This window comes from Oncorhynchus clarkii, chromosome 32 (assembly GCF_045791955.1).
Source record: "Oncorhynchus clarkii lewisi isolate Uvic-CL-2024 chromosome 32, UVic_Ocla_1.0, whole genome shotgun sequence".
Lineage (NCBI taxonomy): Eukaryota > Metazoa > Chordata > Actinopteri > Salmoniformes > Salmonidae > Oncorhynchus > Oncorhynchus clarkii.
The window spans coordinates 22285631-22306493 of NC_092178.1; the positions used below are offsets into that span (position 1 = coordinate 22285631).

Consider the following 20863-nt stretch of genomic DNA (forward strand, 5'->3'; position numbering starts at 1 on the left):
GAGTGATGGGGAAGGGGGAGTAAAGGCGGAGTAAAGGCGATGGGGAGGGGACCGATGGATGTTGGATGGGAAGGGCATAGAAGGGGGAAGGAGAGAAGGGGAAGGGGGAGATAAGAGGGTGATTGTGGGAAGGGGATGGATGAATGCTTGTATGCTGACCCTGTGGAACAGGATGGGTCCTTGGGATATGCTGGGAAAGATCAATGTCCTATTAGACTGCTGTCTCACCAGGAGATGTCCTTCTCTCTCTCTGGCTTTCTCTCTCTCTCTGGCTTTCTCTCTCTCTCTCTGGCTTTCTCTCTCTCTCTGGCTTTCTCTCTCTCTCTCTGGCTTTCTCTCTCTTTCTCTCTCTGGCTTTCTCTCTCTCTCTCTCTCTCTCTGGCTCTCTCTCTCTCTCTCTGGCTTTCTCTCTCTCTCTCTCTGGCTTTCTCTCTCTCTCTCTCTCTGGCTTTCTCTCTCTCTCTCTCTCTCTCTCTCTCTGGCTTTCTCTCTCTCTCTCTGGCTTCTCTCTCTCTCTCTCTCTCTCTCTCTCTCTCTCTCTCTCTCTCTCTCTCTCTCTCTCTCTCTCTCTCTGGATTTCTCTCTCTCTCTGGCTTTCTCTCTATCTTCATCCCTTTCCCCTTCACAACTCCCCCCTTTCTCTCCCTGCCATCATCTCCCCTCCCCCTCTCTGTTTTTAATTAATTGTGTCACGATCCTGAAATGCACCGCATTTGTTTCATATTGGCCTGTATTATTTCAGTGTACAGTGTGCTACTGTTAGAGAGATTTGCAACTTCCACAGTATCCTAACAGTCTGCATTGTGATGCTAGTTTGTCTTGCTAGTGTGGATGGATGTGGTAGTATTCAGAAATGCGATGGATTTCTACGGGGAGGTTTTTATATTCCTGTATTGTAGCGGTCTACAGTGTGTTATTGTTTTGGAGACCGTGTTGGGAGATCTGCATTGACGTGGCACGTTGATGAGGTCTCGGGGGTCTCTTGGTGACCCGTTCTGCCCCCGACGTTCAACACAATTACACTGTTTTGTCCAAGCTCAGCACATCTGTCTGGTGGTGTGTGGGATTGTAGACTATGGATTGGAGGCTCATCTGGACCCAACCTGATTTATAAAGAAAGGGGTTGGGTTGCGAGCAATACATATTCCTCAGTGATTTTTCTCTCAATAACAGTACATAGATGTACAGTATATCTGTGCAGAGATACATGGAGGAGAGATGTTTTAGGGAGAAGAGAGGGGAGGGGAGTGGTGGATTCCTATATTTCCCAGAGGAGGAAGATATCCATGGGGATGATATGTTAAAGGAAGGAGCAGAGAGCGGAGAAGGGAGGTTCTCCTGAGTGCAGTATTCCTGGTGTCCCTGGCATCGCATGGAGAGGGAAGACATTGAGGGAGATGGAAAAATCTCAATGAATGTGTAAATGCGCTGAGAGATTTTGAGAATTTATTCCACCTAATTAGTGCATCCAAGCTGCAAAAGCAAACCATTTGACACCAATAGCATCTGTTATATTAGTTTTGCAGTAAGGTGTGTCTTTATTTCCTTGTGTTTCCATGCTTGTTTTAGCCATACCTTTGGGGTCTATCACATCCTGTTTTGCACATGCCTGGGGTAAGTCCCAATAATCTCTCCTTCTTCCTGCTCGTTCACTACTCCCAACAAATTAAAAAATCATTTGATTGGTGATGGCATGGGCTAGAGGAATTTTCTATATACCAGTAATTTCCTTTCAAATCCAGGAAGGGAAGTGAACAAGTGCACATTTAAGGAGGAAGAAGAGATAATTGTCATGCACTCCTGGTAGTAATTGACAGGGTAGTTCCATAGCTGTCTGCTCCTCTTTGGGGCTTTAGAAAGACCGTAGTAAATGGAGGCTGTTCTATTGAATCCTACAAAGAGTCTGTCTACAACCGCCCGCCCAGCCATCACCACTTCATCCTCAGAGATGGACACTTGGTCGTTCTATTGTCCCTAGCATGGCAGTGCTAAGGCTTCTGTGACAGATGCTGTACTGTCTTCTGTCCACAGAGAAAACACAATGGAATCCCTTTACCTCTCAGTCCTTTGTTCCTGCTCCTCCTCCTCCTCCTCCTCTTCCACCTCCAATGGAACAACTGCCTAGTGCCTACCCCCACCCCCTCACGCGCACACACATGCACAGATGCACAAACACACACGCATGCGCATACACACAGCCCTCTCTCTGAGGCCTGACCTCTGACCTCTGAGCTAGGAGGGGTCTCGTGAGGGCATTGCTAAGAAAGGAGGGCCGGGATGCTGCAGCTTCTACAGGCCAAGTGTCAAGTACTTAATTCAAGCATTTCCACTTGGCTGGTAGCCTGTTCCTATGTGTTTGTGTGTATGTTTACATGTCTACAGAAAGCCTACTGGAGAGCACTCGACCCGTCCTTGTGTTCCATTGTGTGAAGCAGCCTACCATTAACAGGAAGCATGCAGCTCTCAAAAGAAAACATAGGCACATTCACAAATGATTAAAGCCGTTTGTTGTTCACAATTACACTCAAACATCAGATTGCATTGTGCTAAAGACTGGAGAGCATTATGCTATCAGGGTGTAGATGGAAGGGGATGAAATGGGATTGCTTCCCCAATGACACCCTATTCCCTATCTAGTGCACTACTGTTAATGCACTAAATGGTGAATATGGTGTAATTTGGGACACAGACCCTCACGTCTCCCTAGGATTCATCAAGTGCCAAATTGCTGCTATTATTTTGGCGGGTTTAGCAGAAGAGTCCAGCTGTTCAGCTCTAGCATGGCTGCTCGCCCCAGGTGGAGGATGGACTGAGACACACACATTCACAGACAATTAGGCATGCACACCGTCCTCTAAGCTCAACAGCTTTGGTCTTTGTCTCCCCTTTCCTCTGTCTCAGTTTCTTTCTGTCTCTGTCACTCGTTCTTTCTCTTTCAAAGCTGAGAGTCCTTCTGCTTTCTAAGTGTAGCTGTCTGCTCCTCTGGCATCGCCGTATTCATGCTTTAATTTCTCCTTCTCTCCTGACAACCGAGGAAGAATTCCTAATCAGTAGCTTTGAATATTCACGCTGGTAGACAAAAGGAGAGAGACAGTGTGACAGTGAGATTCGACTTACACACACCTCCAGTCTAGCACTTTCTTTCTAAGACACACACACACATAGGCCTACAGAGAGAGAGAGATTCAAAGACACACTTGCACCCATACACGCACCAACCTAACTCACACACTGCCATCCCATCCTGTGTAGTACCGTGCATGCTCTACCGACACGCCTCATTACTCTGTGTGTGTGTGTGTGTGTGTGTGTGTGTGTGTGTGTGTGTGTGTGTGTGTGTGTGTGTGTGTGTGTGTGTGTGTGTGTGTGTGTGTGTGTGTGTGTGTGCACTAGTAGTGGGTGGTTGTTGTGTGTTTGGAGCTGTCACCACTACACCTACAGGCCCTGGACATGGGGAGGCTAAGTAATTACATGGACTTGGTTCGATCCTGCTGTTACTGCTGGCTGTGGCCACTGTGTGTGTTTGTGTGTGCTTGTTTGTGTGTGTGTGTGTGTGTGTGTGTGTGTGTGTGTGTGACAGGGGGCCGGGTCAGGGCCAGTTTAACACGACAAGCCCATCAGTCGCCCATAGCACGGTACCTGTCAGCTTGCAATGGCAGCTGGGTAATTACAAGCTGTAGCAATTATAGAGGTGAGGTCACGGGGATGAAGACGTGCAAATGAAAACGTTGAAGGAAATGAGAAATGCCTGCAGACTGTTGTATGCACTGTAATAACATATGGCGATAAACAACATGAGCATACAACTGTGCAGTTCATATATTTCCCTTGTGACATATTTAGTACCCTACACTGTGTATGCTTCTTCTGAACAATCCAACAAGCACGCAAATACATTGACTATTAATGGACTCCTTCCAAATAGGTCTGTGTGTCTGTGTTTTGGATAGGACAGCCGTGACTGTTATCCTACTGTAAATTTGTGGTCCACTGTAACACTGCTAACCAGCTTACCATGCGTAATAAGGTAGGAACCATCCATTCCCTAAAGGTCCCTGGAACAAATCGGTTCCGTCCTGGCCACTCACGTTCCCTCCACAGGCTGGTTAGCTGAGCTAAAACGTGCTGCTTGACTCTGCTAATCACTAAGCTTAGCTAAGGAAACTGCTTTAAACCAACACCTGCGCAATCTGCCTCCGCTCACTATGTTCTCCTTTCAGCGGCTAGCTAGCTAGGCAGCGCTCCTCACTCTGTGCTCTAAAGGTTAGCTGTAAGTAGCTAGCTAGCAGTCCTCTTTCTGTGTTCTAATCTCACAGGCTATCTAGCTAGCTTTGAGAGGATACCTCCTGCCTGTTCTAATTAGAGACTTGGTAGCTAGCTAGCCCTCCTTTCTTTGTACTGCACTCTGAGGCTAGCTAGCTAACCCTGCTTTGACATATGATCATAGAGCTGAGCCCTGTAGTTCTGTGCACAAACCCACTGCTCTCTAATGCATTGTATGTTTTCCCAGAGCTACACACACACACCAGGCTGAGAGGAGAGGATATGATGTCTGTAATGAATTAATCATCCTAAGAGGGTGTATATGGAGGAAGGAAAGGTCTGCTATAGTAGGTGGAGAGGAGGCTGCATAAGTGACCGCGATAGCTCTGTGGTACTAGCATTAGCACAAACACATACACCCGGTCACACACACACACACACCCCTCTCCCCATCCTCTGTCCAGCTGCCTGCCTCCACTGATGGGAGCATTGAGCACCAACTAAAAAAATAAGGGTATGAAAGTATGATCAAGACAGTGAGAGGGAAGAGCCACAGAGCGAGAGGGAAGAGCCGCACACACACAGTATGCATTCTTGGCCAGAGGAGTGTGTGTTGTGTGATATACACTGAACAAAAATATAAACGCAACTTGCAACAATTTCTAGGATTTTAATGGGTTACAATTCAAATAAGGAAATCTTAATTGAAATAAATTCATTAGGCCCTAATCTATGGATTTCACATGACTGGGAATACAGTTATGCATCTACTGGTCACAAATACCTTAAAAAAGGTAGGGGTGTGGATCAGAAAACTAGTTAGTATCTGGTGTGACCACCATTTGTCTCACGCAGCGCAACACATCTTCTTCACATAGAGTTGATCTTGCTGTTGATTGTGGCCTGTGGAATGTTGTCCCACTCTTTTTCAATGGCTGTGCGAAGTTGCTGGATATTGGCGGGAACTGAACGCTGTCATACACGTCGATCCAGAGCATCCCAAACAGGCTCAATGGTTGACATGGCTAGTTGTTAAGGTTTTCTTCCGTCGAAGGAGAGGAGGACCAAAATGCAGCGTGGTTATTTTGATTAATCTTTAATAAAAGATAAACGGGAACAATACAAAACAATAAACGTAACGTGAAAACCTAACCAGCCTCATCTGGTGCAAACAAACACTGAGACAGGAACAATCACCCACAAAACACTTAAAGAATATGGTTGCCTAAATATGGTTCCCAATCAGAGACAACGATAAACACCTGCCTCTGATTGAGAACCACTCCAGGCAGCCATAGACTATTCTAGACAACCCCACTAACCACAATCCCATGACCTACAACAACCCCAAGACAAAACACACCACATAAATAACCCATGTCACACCCTGGCCAAAATAATAAAGAAAACACAAAATACTAAGACCAGGGCGTGACACTAGTGAGTATGCAGGCCATGGAAGAACTGGGACATTTTCAGCTTCCAGGAATTCTGTACAGATCCTTGCGAAATGGGGCCGTGCATTATCATGCTGAAACATGAGGTGATGACGGTGGATGAATGGCACGACAATGGGCCTCAGGATCTCGTCATGGTATCTCTGTGCATTCAAATTGTTATCGAAAAAATGCAATTGAGTTTGTTGTCCGTACCTTATGCCTGCCCATATCATAACCTCACTACCACCACGGGGCACTCTGTTCACAACATTGACATCAGCAAACCACTTGCCCACACGACGCCACGTCTTCCATCTGCCCGGTACAGTTGAAACCGGGATTCATCTGTGAAGAGCACACTTCTCCAGTGTGCCAGTGGCCTTCGACGGTGAGCATTTGCCCACTGAAGTCACTGACAACTTCGAACTGCAGTCAGGTCAACACCCTAATGAGGACGACGAGTACGCAGATGAGATTCCCTTAGTTAATGACAATTTGTGCAGAAATGATTTGGTTGTGCAAACCCACAGTTCCATCAGCTGTCCGGTTGGCTGGTCTCAGACAATCCCATAGGTGAAGAAGCCGGAAGTGGAGGGCCTGGGCTGGCGTGGTTACACGTGGTCTGCGATTGTGAGGCCTGCTGGACGTACTGCCAAATTCTCTAAAACGACATTGGAGGCAGCTTATGATAATTTAATGTTAATTTCTCTATCCGTCAACAACTCTGGTGGACATTCCTGCAGCCAATTCTGACAGCCAATTGCACACTCCTTCAAAACTTGAGACATCTGTGGCATTGTGTTGTGTGACAAAGCTGTGCATTTTAAAGTGGCCTTTTATTGTCCCCAGCACAAGCTGCACCTGTGTAATGATCATGCTTTTTAATCAGCTTCTTGATATGCCACGCTTATCAGGTGGATGGAGAAATGCTCACTAACAGGGGATATAAACAAATTTGTGAACAAAATTTGAGAGAAATTAGCTTTTTGTGAGAATGGAACATTTCTGGTATCTTTTACTTCAGCTCTTAAACATGGGACCAACAATTTACATGTTACATTTATATTTTTGTTCAGTGTACATGGAGTACAGGGGTGCATAGAAGATAAGCTGACAGGCAATAGGCTCACCTCTGGCAGTCAAGTCAATGCAGCAGGATGAGCGAGAGAGAGACAGAGTGTGATGGAGAGAGAGAAGGATACATCGAGAAAGAGGGAGAGAGAGAGGGATAGATTGAGAAATAGAGACAGAGAGAGAGAGGGGGATAGATTTAGAAAAATGAGAGAGGGATAGATTGAGAGAGAGAGAGATGAATAGTTAAAGAGGTAGATGGGTTTAAGCCAGAGTAAATAGGCCAGGTTTACATAAGGCATAAGGCATAAGGCATACTGGAGGTAAACAATCTGTCCTGTCTTTATATCATCATCCACACTGGCCTCCTCTGTGCCAGCTAACATCCTACAAACCCCTTAACACCTACAAAACCCTTTAAACGCCCCTTAAACACATTAACAGCTGCTTATTACTACATTATTCATGATAGTGAAACAAAGGGAGCTTATTCCTCTCAGGAAATAAAGCCCAGTCGCCGGTAGCAAGACACCTCCAGCTTTACAAGGCCCTAAGGAAGTCCACCAAGTCACAACATGACTGGTAGTGGAAGTGGTGGGGAATTTGGATCAGGGTCAAAGAGACACACTTTCCCATTACTAAATTATGCACCCAAAGCCTCAGTGATCTGAGTTGAAGAACGAGGAAAGTTCTTTCCCCTGTAACTATTCCCGAGGTCGTTGCTGTAAATGAGAATGTGTTCTCAGTCAACTTACCTGGTAAAATAAGGGTCAAATATATATTTTTATACATTACCTGTTTTATGAATGAGAGGGTAAACCGAGGTCCTCAGTGTAGTAGTAAAATGTAAGATGTGTGCATGCGTTCACACACACACACAAACACACACACACACACACACGCACACACGCACACACACACACTTCCTATCTGTCTCTGTAAATCTCCCCATCCAATCAAGTAAGATGACATTAGCTAATTGAGATCTTGATCCCATCTCCGGTTAGATGTACAATACCAGTCACAAGTTTGGACACAACTACTCATTCAATCGTTTTACTTTTTTTTTTTTTTTTACTATTTTCTACATTGTAGAATAATAGTGAAGACATGAAATAACACATATGGAATCATGTAGTAACCAAAAAAGTGTTGTTGAACAAATCAAAACATATTTTATATTTTAGATTGGTATTGGTATTCTTTCAACCAGCTTCACCTGGAATGCTTTTCTAACAGTATTGAAGGAGTTCCCACATATGCTGAGCACTTGTTGGCTACTTTTCCTTGTTGGCTGCTTTTCCTTCACTCTGCGGTCCAACTCATCCCAAACCATCTCAATTGGGTTGAGGTTGGGTGATTGTGGAGCCCAGGTCATCTGATGCAGCACTCCATCACTCTCCTTCTTGGTCAAATAGCCCCTTCACAGCCTGGAGGTGTGTTGGGTCATTGGCCGGTTGAAAAACAAATGATGGTCCCACTAAGCGCAAACCAGATGGGATGGCGTATCGCTGCACAATGCTGTGGTAGCAATGCTGGTTAAGTGTGCCTTGAATTCTAAATAAATCAGACAGTGCCACCAGCAAAGCACCTCCACACCATTACACCTCCTCCTCCATGCTTCACGGCGGGAACCACATATGCAGAGATCATCCGTTCAGCTATTCTGTGTTTCACAAAGACACGGCGGTTGGAACCAACTGCAGTTGCACTTGAATAAACTTTAAAAGTTCTTGAAATGTTCTGCATTGGCTGACCTTCATGTCTTAGAGTAATGATGGATTGTCGTTTAACTTTGCTTATTTGAGCTGTTCTTACCATAATATTGGTCTTTACCAAATAAGGCTATCTTCTGTTTACCACCCCTACCTTGTCACAACACAACAGATTGGCTCAAACACATTAAGATGGAAAGAAATTCCACAAATTAACTTTTAACAAGGCAGACCTGTTCATTGAAATGCATTCCAGGTGACTACTTCATGAAGTTGGTTGAGAGAATGCCAAGAGTGTGCAAAGCTTTCATCAAGGCAAAGGGTGGCTATTTGTCACGTTCCTTTATTTTGTCTTTGTGTTAGTTTGGTCAGGGCGTGAGTTGGGGTGGGTAGTCTATGTTCTTTGTTCTATGTTGTATTTCTGTGTTTGGCCTGGTATGGTTCTCAATCAGTGGCAGCTGTCGATCGTTGTCTCTGATTGAGAATCATACTTAGGTAGCCTGTTTTCCCCAGTTTGGTTGTGGGTGATTATTTTCTGTTTAGTGTTTCTTCATCACCTTACAGGACTGTTCGTTTGTCGTTTTTGTTGTTTTGTTCGGTGTTCAGTTGTTTTATTAAAATAATGGACGCTTACGACGCTGGGCATTGGTCCTTCTCTCTTTCTCCAGATGACAACCGATACACTATTGGAAGAATCTCAAATAGAAATAAATGTTGATTTGTTTAACACTTATTTGGTTACTAATTGATTCCATATGTGTTATTTCATAGTTTTGATGTCTTCACTATTATTCTACAATGTAGAAAATAGTAAAAATAAAGAAAACCCCTGGAATGAGAAGGTGTGTCCAAACTGTTGACTGATAACTGTATTTCATCCAGTCTACTGACACAGCAGATGGTTCTATTGACGCGGACGGCTCTTTATACATTCACATAAATTGTTTCACTTTTAACCCTTAGTTAAACAAACTTAGCTATAAAAGAACAAAGAACATGTCAAAGCCGATCACTGATGTCTAAATGTTGTCTATCCCATTACAAGCTTTCTGTTGTCTATCCCATCAGTTTGCTGTTTTGCAGCAGGTGTGGATGGGGTCAGCAGGGTAGTAGAGCTTACTTAAGCCATGACAACTGGTGCCACATGGAGTTGGCAGGAGACCAGCAGACCCATCCAGATCAGTGTCAAAGAGTTCCCAGGGATGTGTGTGTGTGTGTGTGTGTGTGTGTGTGTGTGTGTGTGTGTGTGTGTGTGTGTGTGTGTGTGTGTGTGTGTGTGTTTGCACAGTAGTGTGTTTGTGGCCAGTCTTTTTCCGTGACCTCGATTCTCTATGTTTGGCAGTAGGATTGGCGACGTCTCTTCTCATCCACCAATTTATTTCCTTATACAGAGTTTTGTTCCCAAAGTGTGTTCTAGATTGGTTTTCTGGGATCCTGGGGACATCCCTACCTTGAACCCTAACCTTAAGCCCTACCCCAAACCTAACCATTTAATATTTTAACTTCAATGGTTATGTCAGAGTTGGGATGTCCCACAGATCCAGTCTAGCAAGGACCGTTCCAGATTATGGGGTTGGACAGATCTACATCCTTTGACCTTTGGCCTTATTCCTGCTTTAAAACATTGACACAGGAGCGTGTTCAGAATGTCACAGATAGTAATGTACTCTATAGGGCTAACACGATTACCTATTGTCTGTGATGGGATATATTTATCTCTGATTACCCTGTAATGTTACACCTTCCTGAATAAGCTCCAGCTCTTCACTAAGGCCACCTATTAGCACCAAGCCAACATCTGCGGTAGGCTAGAATATCCCACATCACTAGACATATACATAGGACACATAATGCATCATTAATATGCTTTATGCCACTTAGCAGCCACTTCTATCCATACATTGGAATGTGTAGGCTATATGATCTCTGTGGGATCCTTGTTGCTATGCAGAGAGAGGAACAGCGTGAAGTGTTTGCTGATTTGATTATGGAGGCAGAGAGGAAGAAACCAGAACAGTTGGTCAGATCCCCTCTAGAGGTGGAAGGAAATGCAGGCAGAGAGGAAGAAACCAGAACAGTCGGTCAGATCCCCTCTAGAGGTGGAAGGAAATGCAGGCAGAGAGGAAGAAACCAGAACAGTCGGTCAGATCCCCTCTAGAGGTGGAAGGAAATGCAGACAGAGAGGAAGAAACCAGAACAGTCGGTCAGATCCCCTCTAGAGGTGGAAGGAAATGCAGGCAGAGAGGAAGAAACCAGAACAGTCGGTCAGATCCCCTCTAGAGGTGGAAGGAAATGCAGGCAGAGAGGAAGAAACCAGAACAGTCGGTCAGATCCCCTCTAGAGGTGGAAGGAAATGCAGGCAGAGAGGAAGAAACCAGAACAGTCGGTCAGATCCCCTCTAGAGGTAGAAGGAAGTGCAGGCAGAGAGGAAGAAACCAGAACAGTCGGTCAGATCCCCTCTAGCAGTGGAAGGAAATGCAGGCAGAGAGGACATTGATTTCTTATTTTACGTGTATCCAATGTGGGAAACTTCACACCTCTCTGTCGATGTGTGGGAGCTACACACTCGCACATGCACACAACCTTATCACAGGCACTGCACATTCCCAGTCGGTTCAATCTAGCTTTCATTAGCACACACCCATATCCTAGAGCTCAGGCAGAAGTGCACTCTTCCTATCTTTTTCTTCCACATAGTATCCATGCCTATTGATTTTCAGACAAATGTTCTTGGAATAGTATTCTTGGCTTAGACATGGCTCAATGTTCCACTGCTACACTGCTACAGAGTATTTCTTCAATAGAAGAACTATAATCTAGAATTAAAGTTCTCTCTCCACCCGCTTCTTCCTTGTCACCCAGCCCCCCTACAGGTGTTTCCATTAGCCAGACGATATGAAAAAGATCCTTCACACTGAATGAAGGGAGATTTAAACCAAAACACAAACTTTGGGGAGGAAGGAGGGATTCCATCCATGTCATTTTTCATGGATTTTCACGAGTTACAGGAGCAGGCCGATTCACGCAAAGGCACTATGGATTTATTTTCCCTCTTTGACAAAGGCACTATGAATTTATTTTACCTCTTTGACAAATGCATGCTCAGGAAAGTGATATCACAACTTTTTTACCTGTCTTCTCGATCCTATTCCCACCACCTTCTTCAAAACAGTTTTTAGTTGCATATCTTAATAAGTGTCAGGCTATTGTTAATCACGCTCTGTTCACAGGCACTCCCCACTGCACTAAAAACTGTTATGGTGAAACCCCTTCTGAAGAAAAGCAATCTAGATTCTTCAACTCTTAGCAGTTTTCGGCCAATCTCCAACCTTCCGTTCTGAAGCAGAATTCTGGAGAAATTGGTGTTCAAACAGCTAAAATATTTCTTAAATGCCAACAGTATTTTAGAAAAATTCCAATCTGGTTTTCGTGCACAGGGACAGCCTTAGTTAAAGTGATATGAGCTTAGAGCCAACACAGATGCTAAACAGCTCTCTGTCCTTGTACTCTTAGATTTAAGAGCTGCGTTCGACACTGTAGACCATGATGTCCTTTTGGACAGACTGAAAAGGTGGGTTGGCCTCTCTGGTCCAGGTCTAAATGGGTTTAGGACCTATTAAAATGGTTAAGAGTTTTTTGTCACCCTTGATGAACATACAGTAACTCAGAATAAATACACATCACATGTGGCGTTCCACAAGGTTTGATTTTGGGTCTACTGTTCAGTATATACATGTTACCCATTGGCAGCGTTATCAGAAAGCACAGCAGGGATTTTCATTGCTACGCAGACGATACATAACTTTACATTTCTGTGTCACCAGAGGATTTTAGCTCCACAGATAAATTATTAGACTGTATTAGTGATTTAAATACTATGATGGCACACAACTTCCTCCAGCTAAATCAAGACAAGACCAAGGAACTTATTGTTGGAGCCAAAGCACAGAGAGAGAGAATCTAGCCGCACATTTTAATTCACAGGCAATAAAGATAAAACACCAGGTAACAACGTAGGTGTTATTTTAGATTCTGAACTACGTTTCAAATCACATTTTAGGAATGTGACCAAAATAGCTTTTTACCACCTGAGGAACATTGCCAAGGTGCGGCTGTTTTCTCTCTCAAGCTGATACAGAGAGACTCATACATATTACAAACAGGCTTGACTACAGTAATGGTCTCCTGTCTGCTCAACCCAAGAAAGCCATTAGTCAACTGCAAAACATACAGAATGCTACGGCACGGGTACTGGCCAAGAACAGACGGAGTGCACACATTACACCGGTTTTAATGTCTCTGTACTGTAAAACATACAGAATGCTACAGCACGGGTACTGGCCAAGAACAGACGGAGAGCACACATTACACCGGTTTTAATGTCTTTGCAGTGGCTGCCTGTGAGTTTTAGAATATATTTTAAGATTCTTCTATTGGTTTTTTAAATCAATGCACGGTTGTGCATCCCAATACATGTCAGGCCTACTTTTAAGTTATGTACCCAGTAGAACCTGAGGGGGGCTGAAACTGTGGACATATTTAAAAGATCTTAAAACACATCTCTTTAGATTTGCTTTTCCGTCGGGTGCTTTTAGTTGTTCTGTTTGCCATTCTTTTGTTTGCTGTGTAGTAAATATTTCAGCTATTATTTTGTTTTTATTCGTTATTTCCTGTAAAGCACATTGTGTTGAATTCCATGTATGATATGTTCTGTATAAATAAAGCTTGATTTGAGGATTTGATTTGATTCATCATAGTTATGGTAGCCACTGAACCGTGGTCCCCGAAGGAACACTCCCCATATCATCCTCCTCTACCCACAATGCACCATTACCCACAACCCACCACACACCACCTCCTGGCTAATCAGCTCCAGAATGTAGGGAACACTACAGTGTCTGATGGTCCCTGGGGATGGTAAAAAGAAAGACAGCGAGAGAGAAAGAGAGGAGGGTGGGTGGGTGGGAGGGATTGTGGGAAATACTAGACAGCTATTTATCACCTACAGTCAATATAATAACTTCCTCTTCACCTTCCTCCTACAGTGTAGGTATCATGTAGAGAACCTAGAACCATACTGCATGGTATCCAGGTTACTGTATTATACTGCATATTGTTTGTTTAGTTCCGCAGAGCTGGCTTCTTGCAGAGTAGGTGGACCTAGATAAGTGAACACCATGTATTACAGTCATGCATTGTGGTGGTGTTAGGCAACATGAATGGTTATGTATCAGGTTTGATAATCCCCCCCAACTCTGGGCTGCTGGCCTGGAAGGGACACAACCAAGGCCTGCTTACCCAGCATAAAGCAACGTTTGTTGTTGTTGTCTCAAAATCTCACGTGGTCAGTCAGACACACATTCAATGCAAAGAAATGCATACAAATGCCATACACTCAGATTCTCACATACACTCACACACACATGCACATTCAGTGAGGGAGTGATAGAGAGAAATAGATTGGGGGAGGGAGGGAGGGAGTGAGGGGGGGGGAGGACGCGTTTGTATAATACATCTATGTGGCATGGCTTATCTCCCGCTAAGACGGGGTCATTACTGATCTAGGGATGCTGTAGTGGCCTGGATGGATTATAGATTACAGTTGATTCATAAACTTTATTTAAAAATATCAGAAAAGGATCAGGAGGTGTACACTATATCCACCTATATTTATTTATACATATAGCATTCCACTATATGTTTTTTTGTATATACGTAGCTTTGATGATATGGATAGTGTTCGAATTGAAGAGGCCTATTGATAAAAATAAAACCATAACAAAACAGATATCCATTGGAAACTAAATGGTTTAAATGATCCAGGGGGCAGTGCAGCTGACTCTCTGCTCTTCCCAGGCCTCCATCATCTCCTGGTCCTTTCTGTTTCCTCCTGTAGTCTTGGTTGGATCAGTCCAGAATAGGAGTTGAAGGCCAGTGGTCGCCCTGGTTCCAACATGTCACAATCATTAAGAGTGGAGTCAGTGGACACTGCATCTCATTCTCTCCCTTCCATCCCCCAGTACAGTTTTTCTAATACCAGCCTGGCATTAGGGAGTGTTGCCTAATATAACATGGCACCTACACCATTGCCCTATTCCTCCTCATCATCTGCTCCCATTGACCTCCTTTCCAGTCGACTTCCCCACTTCCTGACTGGCAACTAATTCCCTCTGCTGATGTTGCCTACGTGTCTCCATGTTATTGTGGGATGCTCTTCATACACTAAAGGGAAAGTTACTTCAGTCAAAAACCTAAGGCAGATTCCATTCTTGGGTGTATCTGAGGTCTGAGAAGGCTGTGTGTGTGTGTGTGTGTGTGTGTGTGTGTGTGTGTGTGTGTGTGTGTGTGTGTGTGTGTGTGTGTGTGTGTGTGTGTGTGTGTGTGTGTGTGTATGTATGTGTGTGTGTGTGTGTGTGTGTGTGTGTGTGTGTCCTGGTCCTGTAGGGAGCATGCCTTGCTGACAATTCCCAGTGAGTGTGATGTGCACCAGTGAGTAATAAAACTGTCTCCATGATTGTCATGCACAGGGAGGTCAGCATGGCAACGCAGTCCTGCTCTATTATGGGATACTAATTCAGTCTTACCATTGGTCCGTTGCAGGAACGACGGCAATACATTGGTGTTATAGCTCTGTGTGTTTGTGTGTGTGTGTCAGTATTATCCCACTGGCCAGTCCATACTGCCGGTGTGTTAAATTAAATGTCACTGGGCCTGAAGTACACTTGCTTTCCAATAGCTGTAATTTGTGTTGCCACTTGATGGGTCTAATGGTGGCTGAACATGACAGCTGGAATTGGTAACCGTTAGTCTGTCTCTCTGTGTGATCATGTGGGCGTCAAACCAAAGGGCAATGGATGACCGCTTCGTTGGTTCTTATTGTGTTATGATGAGATGCCATTGCTCTTTTATACAGTACTTCCTGCAAGGCTTGACAACTAAATTATATGTCAAGATCAAAGATCTGTTTGGTGCAATATTGTTCTGATTTTTCTGTTAAATTTTTTCTCTTGTCAAAAGACCTTCTTGCACAAGATTATTGTGAAAACACGTGTGTCTTGTCCAAAATGTTGTTTGCTCATTGCAGGTCATCCATAACCTCTCTCAGCACACGTTCATCCCCAGACAGGCAGCTCTCCCAGCAGTGAAACACAATGCAGATCACAGCCTCTCTCTCTCTCATCATATGTTCATCTCTCTCTTTTTCTCCCTCTCTCTCTCTCTCTCTCTCTCATTCAAAAATTCATCTCACTCTCTCATCATATGTTCATCTCTCTCTCTCTCTCTCTCTCTCTCTCTCTCTCTCTCTCTCTCTCTCAACATATGTTCATCTCTTTATCTCTACCTCTCTCTCTCATCATATGTTCATATCTCTCTCTCTCTCTCTCTATCTCTCTCTCTCTCTCTCTCAACATATGTTCATCTCTCTATTGCTCTCTCTCTCTCTCTCTCTCTCTCTCTCTCTCAACATATGTTCATCTCTCTCTCTCTCTCTCTCTCATCATATGTTCATATCTCTATCTCTCTCTCTCATCATATGTTGATCTCTTTATCTCTCTCTCTCATCATATGTTCATCTCTCTATCTCTCTCTCTCTCATCATATGTTCATCTCTCTATCTCTCTCTCTCATCATATGTTCATCTCTCTATCTCTCTCTCTCTCTCTCATCATATGTTCATATCTCTATCTCTCTCTCTCATCATATGTTCAAATCTCTATCTCTCTCTCTCTCTCATCATATGTTCATATCTTTATCTCTCTCTCTCATCATATGTTCATCTCTCTCTCTCTCTCATCATATGTTCGAATCTCTATCTCTCTCTCTCTCATCATATGTTCATATCTCTATCTCTCTCTCTCTCATCATATGTTCATATCTCTATCTCTCTCTCTCTCATCATATGTTTATATCTCTATCTCTCTCTCTCTTTCATCATATGTTCATATCTCTATCTCTCTCTCTCTCATCATATGTTCATATCTCTATCTCTCTCTCTCTCTCATCATATGTTCATATCGCTATCTCTCTCTCTCTCATCATATGTTCATATCTCTATCTCTCTCTCCCAATTCAATTCAATTCGCTTTATTTGCGTGACGTAACAATGTACGTGTTGCCAAAGCTTATTTTGGATATTTACAATATAAAAATAAATACAAATGAGAATCAAGATTGTAAACGGGACAACAGTAACAACAATAACCAAGGGTCAAAATAACCATACATTCAACAATAACAATAAGCATACAGTAGAGTACATGTGCAGGTTGATTGGTCTGTCAGACACTGTCCCTCAACTTATGGCAGGCAGCAATGTAGTGCGCTGCCAACCCACAGCTCTCTGCGTCCTGCCCCAACAGGACGGGTAGCTTACTCTCATCAGAGAGGTCTTTTAAACCTTGAATAAGGGTTTCAAATTTGGGAAAATGACACTCTCTAATTGTTTTATATTTTTGACATTTTGTCAGGAAATACAGCTCCGTCTCAGGTTCTGCTGTTGTGCAGTGATTGCACAGCCTTTCCTCTACAGGGAGCCATGTTTTCCTGTGTCTACCCTTCTCAAGGCTGTGCTCACTGAGCCTGTACTTTGTCAAGGTTTTTCTGAGGTTTTGATCAGTAACCATGGTCAAATAGTTAGCCACGGTGTACTGTCGATTTAGGGCCAGATAGAACTGCATTTTGCTTTGTGTTTGTGTTTGTGTTTCCCAATAAACAATATAGTTTTGTTTTGACTGTGTTGTAATTTGGTTTATCCTGATTGATTGAACAAGAACAAGTATGTGAACTCTGCCCCAGGACCAGCTGGATGAGGGGACTATTTTCTTTGCTCAGCTCTTGGCATTGCAGGGCTTGGTAATGATATGAGAGGGGGTCACTGTATTTGAGATGTTTCCAAAACTTAATAGCTCTTTTTTGAGTTTGTATTATTAGTGGATATTGGCCTAATTCTGCCCTGCATGCATTGTTTGTAGTTTTCCTCTGGACATGTAGGAGAATCTTACAGAACTCTGCATGCAGGGTTTCAATGGGATGTTTGTCCCATTTGATGAAATCTTCTTTTGCAAGTGGACCCCACACCTCGCTGCCATAAAGTGCAATTGGTTCAATGACATATTCAATTAGTTTTAGCCAAATTTCAATTACAATTTCAATTTCTATTTGCTTTTTAATGGCGTAGAATGCCCTGCGTGCTTTCTCTCTCAGCTCATTCACTGCCTCATTAGGGTGTCCAGTTGAGCTTATTTTTAAATCTAAGTAATTGTAGTGTGTACAGTACTCTATATATTTCATACCAATTGAGAACTTTGGTCTAGTTCCCTGAGATCTGGATCTTCTCTGGAAAATCCTTATTTTAGTCTTTTTGGGGTTTACTGCCAGGGCCCAGGTCTGGCAGTACTGCTCTAGCAGGTCCTGGCTCTGCTGTAGGCCATGTGCTGTGGGTGACAGCAGGCATAGGTCATCTGCGAAGAGTAGGCATTTAACTTCTGAATTGTGGAGACTAACACCAGGGGCTGAGGATTTTGAAGAATTCTGTTATTTTCTTACCAATTTTCTCTCTCATCATATGTTCATATCTCTCTCTCTCTCTCTCTCTCTCTCTCTCTCTCTCTCTCTCTCTCTCTCTCTCTCACTCATCATATGTTAATATCTCTAACTCTCTCTCTCAACATATGTTAATCTCTCTAACAATCTCTCTCTCTCATCCTATGTTCATCTGTCTGTCTGCCTGCCTGCCTGTCTGCCTGCCTGCCTGCCTGCCTGTCTGCCTGCCTGTCTGCCTGCCTGCCTGCCTGCCTGTCTGTCTGTCTGTCTGTCTGTCTGTCTGTCTGTCTGTCTCTCTCTCTCTCTCTCTCTCTCTGTCTGTCTCCCTCTCTCATCCTATGTTCATCCGTCCGTCCGTCTCTCTCTCTCTCTCTCTCTCTCTCTCTCTCTCTCACTCTCTCTCTCTCACTCTCTCTCTCTCTCTCGCTCTCTCTCATCCTATGTTCATCTCTCTCTCTCTGTCTCTCTCTCTCTCTGTCGCTCTCTCCCTCATCCTATGTTCATCTCTCTCTCTCTCTCTCTCTCTCTCTCTCTCTCTCTCTCTCTCTCTCTCTCTCTCTCTCTCTCTCTCTCTCTCTTCATAACTATAAGGAAGTGAGTACAGGGTTTCACATGTCTACCTAAGCACTTACTCATAGAATAAACCACTTCCTGACAGTCATATCTGTGGCAAAGGGTAATGCCTGTAATACATAAAGCCAGGTCTTCTTCCAAACTAGCCAATGGTGGTGGGACACATCATATGCTGCTGGTTTTTGGGAGATGCTAAGGGATCAACCATCGTATGGTGGGATTGGAACGCCATGTATTTGTAGCACTTGTAGAAAATGCAGTTTATTTTAGGTTCCCTGTAGGTTCCCAGTGTGTACTTTCCTCCCAACCCCCTTTATATGTGGACATACACATGCTGACTGGTTACAACGTAATGGAGGTAGGGCCATTCCATCTCTGTTTTTACGCCATCGTTCAGCAGGCAGACTTCTGTATGAGATGATTGCATCCAGACTGAGGAGAAATCTGCACTCAATGCAGCCAGATCTGAACACAATCAGACCACAAAGCAACCATTCTTTTCAATGCGATATTTCAAATTCTAATAGCAGAATTGCATGTAATTGTCAAGTGTAGACATGACCTCTCTCTCTCTCTCTCTCTGTCTGCCAGTACACTTTCTCTGCTCTGGGCCCTGTACATGTTAACCTTGAGGTGTTATCACACTATTGCTACTGGGTATAGAGCCATGACTAACCTATCTAACCTGCTATTGTAGCAACATGGGCACAACCACATAATGAAATAGGATCTCTATGGACAACACTGATTACCTTTGTCCATAGATGATTATCTCTGTCCACAGCTGATTATCTCGGTTCACATCCTGAGCCTGGTTTCATACTGTAGGGATAGACCACTGATAGAACATATAGATAGAACAGACACGTCTACCTCTGGTATATTTTGATGGAATTGTATCGGTATTGAGGAAAAGGGTGAGAAGGAGAGAGAAAGAGGTAGGGAGAGAGAAGATATGGAGGTGGGAAAATAGATAATTCAGATAGGAAACAGAGAGTATGATTTGAGAGGCAGGAAGGCGGTAAGAGGAGAAACCCAGTGAAGCATTGTATGCTGGGTAAATTAATATGCTGGGCCGAGCAATATTTGTGAGTGAGGTAACATGAGCACACACAGAGATCATTATGTGTGTGTGTGCATTAGGAGCTCTCTGGGCCTGTCAGTGCCTCATCTCCCCCTGCCCCCCTGCCTCCCCCTCTCATCTCCCCCTGCCTTCCCCTCCCCCTCTCATCTCCCCTTGTCTCCCCCTCCCCCTCTCATCTCCCCTGCCTCCCCCTCTCATCTCCCCCTGCCCCCCCTCCTCCCCCTTTCATCTCCCCCCTGCCTCCCCCTCCCATCTCCCCCTGCCTCACCCCTCCCCCTCCCATCTCACCCCTGCCTCCTCACTCCCATCTCACCCATGCCTCATCCCTCCCCCTCTCCCATCTCACCCCTGCCTCACCCTATCCCATTTCCCCCTCTCCCATCTCACCTCCCCATCTCACCTCCCCATCTCACGTGACCCCCCCTCACCTCCCCCTCTACCCCTGCCTCACCCTCTCCCATCTCAACCCCCCTCACCCCCACCACCTCAACCCGCCTCACCCCCACCACAGGCAATAAACACAAGCAATATCAGCTGCCTTTTATACCAATTCAGCTACACTGGCAGGAGAGAAAAAACAACCCCAAAATCTCTATAGAAATTATAATGTAACGTCTCAAAATAATACAGTACTTTCTCAGAGATACAAATACTTACTGATCTACATAGACCAGCTGCCATATAACATGATGATATATCAGGTTAAAAAGTAGATTATATATCAATGCATAACAAACAGCTGATGTTAATACAATGTAGTAATTACAATATAATGAGGAACAAACGGTGCTGTTGTAATTAGCTAGCTGGCTGCCGTGTGCCATTAACTCAGACATGGGCTATTATGCCTTTTTATCCTTCTATGTTTTCTCAGAAACGACTTAGTCTAATTAATAGAAAACGACCAGCGTAGAGAGAGAGAGAGAGAGAGAGAGAGAGAGAGAGAGAGACTGTACCTTACTGTTTATATTATAATAGTCTTCATAGGGAGAGAGAGAGAGAGAGAGAGACTGTACCGTACTGTTTATATTATAATAGTCTTCATAGGGAGAGGGGGGGTGCAGGAGGTGCCCTTTAAATGCAAGCACTGCAGATCCTAGAGGATGAGGATGACTGAGGGGGGGAGTAGGAGGGGGGAGGAGGGGGTCAGTGGCTGGTTTTGATGTCTTGCCTGC

The 20863-nt window shown here is 44.2% G+C and overlaps 1 protein-coding gene across 1 annotated transcript in view; it reads left to right on the forward strand.

Moving 5' to 3' along the window:
- Window positions 1-20863, forward strand: part of LOC139391862 (thrombospondin type-1 domain-containing protein 7A-like) — a 184233-nt gene that overhangs the window by 2439 nt on the left and 160931 nt on the right. The window lies entirely within an intron of this gene.